General features: G+C 45.8%; 1 pseudogene; it reads right to left on the bottom strand.

Moving 5' to 3' along the window:
* Positions 1 to 616: 616 nt before the first annotated feature.
* On the bottom strand, positions 617 to 2102 carry LOC125528468 (disease resistance protein RGA2-like; annotated as a pseudogene).
* Between the last annotated feature and the right edge of the window lie 2274 nt (positions 2103 to 4376).

Raw genomic sequence — 4376 nt, 5'->3', positions numbered from 1 at the left:
CTGGCTGGGTCGACTGCGAGCATGCCGTCGGCGAGGCTCCCCCGCCAGTGCTGGATGCAGAGCGACGCCCCGGTGCTCCCCGAAATAGATTCGTGGGTGGTTTCAGTTCTAAACCTGTTTCGATCTAAGTTTTTTTTTGCAAAAACATTAGTGCTGATTTTGTGGGAGGCTCTGATTTTCCCGGCGCCTACCAGAACCGTAGTCTGATCTCATCTGATTTTTGTGGCGTCCACATCCACTTCCACGCCACGGCACAGGATAAATCAGAGCTCCGTTGCTTTGCTCTTTTATATGCAGCGTTTTCGTTGCTCGATTAGATGGAATGGCACCATGGAGTTTACACACACGTAGTATTGTTGCTCGATTAGCAGGCGGTGGATTGTTGGATCTGATAAAAGACACAAATTTTCCTTCTGTTTTCCCCTTGTCCATGCTATAAAATACTTGGGGTCTGCCCTTTATTCAGGATCCCCCCACTCATAACAAATACTTAATACAAATTTACAGTACATTGATTGAGATCTGTAATTCATTTTGTTCAGTATAATACATGAACACATCTGTTTATAAAAATACAAAAAGAGTTACATAAATTACACAAGTTCAAAAATAATAATTAGATTGGCCCACCCCGTCGCTTCCTCCCTGGCAAGGTACTACTACTTCCTTCATGTGTATCCTGAGCTCGACTTGTACCAAAATGAACAAATGATTTATGAGGGGGGATCCTTGATTCATATTCAATTAGAGTGAACTCTCCTTCTGGCCTAACACTAGGATCTGCTAGAAGCTCTCCAAATGTCACACTTGGTGATTCCTCCTTGATTGGAACATTACTTGTATAACTTGTCATGGTAAGTGGATGCAAAGCAAAGTCCGTTATGTCGACTGGAAGGCCTTGTTCTTTAAGCTTGCTTGGGTGCTCACCATATATGGAGAGGTTTCTTTCAACATGTCTTATCCCCTTACCAAATATGCAACGCCAAAACTGAACAGTGAGGTTCATTCTCAACACCTGGGCGAACGTATTTACTGCTACAAGTGAACCTTGCTTACCATATAACTCCTTGGCAAACTCATCTGTTAATTATACTAGTTGTGGATGTTCTGCAGGGTCTACACTCCCGAATGCTAGGGTCTTAAAAAGATACCTCAACTCATCATAAGACAAAACACTTAGGAAAATAGGTTGCACTGATCCAAAACGGGCTAATCTTTTCAGTTTACTTACGATGATGATCTTGCTTCCTCTACTCATTCTTACGAGAAACAAGTGAAACTTTTTCCATTCGTCGTCACTTATATCAGAAGCAAACTCTATAACTACCAACATCATGTCAAACATGGCCCCTCCATGGTCCAGTATCGTCAAGAGGTTGTCTCCATTCAAGTGCAATGTAGAGGAGAAGCGTGAGCGAACCCTTTCATCTGCACACACATGAGAAACCAATGTTTTCTTTCCAACTCCGAAACCACCTATGATTGGAAGAACTGTCGGTGCATGATCACCGGGAGGATTGTTGTGCTCCAACAAGAAGCTCAATAGTTTTTGCTTTTCAGCATGTCGGCTGAACATGAAGTTGTTGGTGTAAAGATAAACATCATATGGCCTACGAGACATGCGCTCACATCCACTCAGAAGGACAACAAATTCTGCCATGTTAGCAACAGCAAGTTCTAAGCTTTCCAAGGCACCATCTGACTCGAGGTGCATGGCCATGTCAAGCTTCTCAATTTTTTTTTCGAGAACGCTTGAAAGGAATGGATATATACAAGATGCTGCTTGATGGGTCATCGATGCTAACCTCGTTAGTGTCTGCACTGTCTTGGAGGTTTTGATACCTCAAGGTGTCCAGCACGCGGTACCCTTTGTACATGGCCTCCGAGAGCATCTTTAGCTGCAACAACATCCCATAATTTGTTATGTACCGTGCATCTGCCTCCTCGATGATGATGCTGACTCTCATCAGGAGGTGCTGCAATCTCCTCACCACCTTCTCCTCTGATTGTGCATCGCTCAAAGATGAGTAGTACTGGTTCTTCGGGAAGGAGATGAAACGGCTCACTAGTTCACCTGTGACTACAGATATGGTAGCTTCCATGGCAAGCAAGAAGAGCGGCCGATGAGGAGAGCTACTGGTCGATCTCTATGTAGTCTGGACAAATTAACTAGCATCTGTCAAGTCTTGCAGAGTTCCGCACACAATAGAAAAGTCCCCAGACTATTGACTGCGACGAGTTCAAGAGTGAGAGGCAGACGGCTGCTAACATGTACCATTTATAAACTGCCTGTACTTGTACTATATATTGGTCTACTAGCCCCAAGGAATACACTAGTTGGGCTCCTCGTAAAAACATGTGAGAATGACTAGCCAACTGCCCAAGCGTCATGAAAAGACTTGTATTTTTAATAGTCACAGTAGGTAGGTCTAAATTAATATTCTTCCACACTAACCTGTTTTTGGCCTTTGGAGATCATGGCGTCATTATTTTTTAATGATATTCCTCACGGATGTTTGAATCCAGGTTGAGAAAACAAAGGCTACCATTGTGTACTATATTCTCATACAATTAATATGCATATCATTTATGTTACACAACAGCAAAATACTTGAAGTTACTTCCTGAGTAGTCAATCATTTGGAAGATATATCTACCAGTTCTTCATGGCTCAAAACTGTTGCGCCATATGTGTTCTTCATGGCCAGGCTTCTGTTGATGGACAAACCTGATTGCTCTCTGCAATGGTAAAGCTGTTGTGATTCTGAATTACTATTATTTAAGGATTTACCCGATGATGATTCATAGACCTCTTTCTTGTTAGTTTAATTTATGTTTCATTAGTTGGCCACCTTATTAATACTAGCTAGATCTTTTGAGTAGTAGTACTAACTGCCACTTAAGATGATGCTATATATGGCCACGCGAACATATCTGATGCTCATGTATCAGAAAATACGACAAGATTTTACATTACACAAGTTCTGCAACAATATTAGATCGGCACTCCCCGCCGCTTACTCCCTAGCATGGCACTAACTTCATGTGTATCCAGGGCACAGCTTGTAACAAAGTGAGCAGCTGAATTATGAGGGTGTATCCTTGATTCCCATGAAATTTGAATGAAGTTATTTGGGTCTAACACTAGGATCTTCTAGAATTTCCCCCAGTCTCACACTTGGTGATTCCTCCTTGATTGGAACATTAACAGTATAGTTTGTCATGGTAAGTGAATGTCAAGCAAAATCCGGAATGTCCACTGGGTGGCCTTGTTCTAAAGCATAGTTGGGTGCACACCATATATGGAGAGGTTTCTTTTAACCATACTTATCCCCTTGTTCAATATGCAACGCCAGAACTGGACATGGAGATTCCTTCTTAAAACGTCCGCGAACATATTTGTTTCAACAAGTGTACCTTTCATGCTGTGCAAAACCTTCGCGTCGAACCATGCGCGCTGCCTCGCAAGCGCCACAACGACGACGGGGCCGGGAGCTCCTCCCTCCGCCTGCTGGTGGAGGAGTGGCGCAAGGAGTAGGCGCAGAAGAGCGACGCTCTCTCCCGCAGCGCCGGCAGCCGGACCTGGAGCAACTTCGACAGGCTGGACCGAATATTCTCGCCTGTGCTCAAGCGTCTCCGGGCGGCTGTCAATCACCCTTGGCCACCCCTCCGGCGACATGCGCTCGAAATCAGGATGAGGTTCGGATGGCTACGCGCGCCGCAAAAAAGCTGCCGGAAGAAGGGGATTTGTCGCCGGAGATGTTCAATTGCAGCAGAGGGGGATATGGGAAATGAAGAACGCGGACCCTAAAACGGCCTCGCTCTAGTATATATTGCGGATTCTAAAGCGGTTCTCCGGCCTCCCGTAAAACATTTACATGTAGGGCCGTTTTTACATGACTTTTTCGGGCCGGGTTTTTTTGCTTGTATTGTAAATTAGCCGGAAAAACATGACCGGCGAGCTTTTAAGGGATCTGCATATGCTCTTAGCAATAGTCGTACCGTTTCCGTTTTCTCATGGGGCCCGACGGTCAGTGCCTACCAGCGATGTTGTTCGCTGAATCAATCTCCAATCTCCTTCCTTCCCCAAAGCCCAAACACGCCGTGGCATCGGCCACCGACGAGCGGCGCCGCCGCGCAGCACGTAGCATCCCCATCGGGTCTCGTGCGGACCCATGGTGGTCACCTACTTAAAATGAGACGAGGGGAGGCGCCTAGCCAGGTCGATTGGGAGGACCTCATGGGCTAGAGCAGGAGCCTCGCCAGCGGCAACGTGCGCCTCACGGATGCTGTGCAACCCCCAACTACCTTCTTTCCAACCTACCATGGGTGCAACCACGAGCATCCTCCTGCCTTCCCTAGTCCAGCAATGAGCC

Source organism: Triticum urartu, chromosome 2A, assembly GCF_056163025.1.
Source record: "Triticum urartu cultivar PI428250 chromosome 2A, HENAU_Tu73, whole genome shotgun sequence".
Taxonomy (NCBI): domain Eukaryota; kingdom Viridiplantae; phylum Streptophyta; class Magnoliopsida; order Poales; family Poaceae; genus Triticum; species Triticum urartu.
Note: the sequence above shows the minus strand (reverse complement) of the source record. Positions and strands in the feature narration are given on the sequence as shown.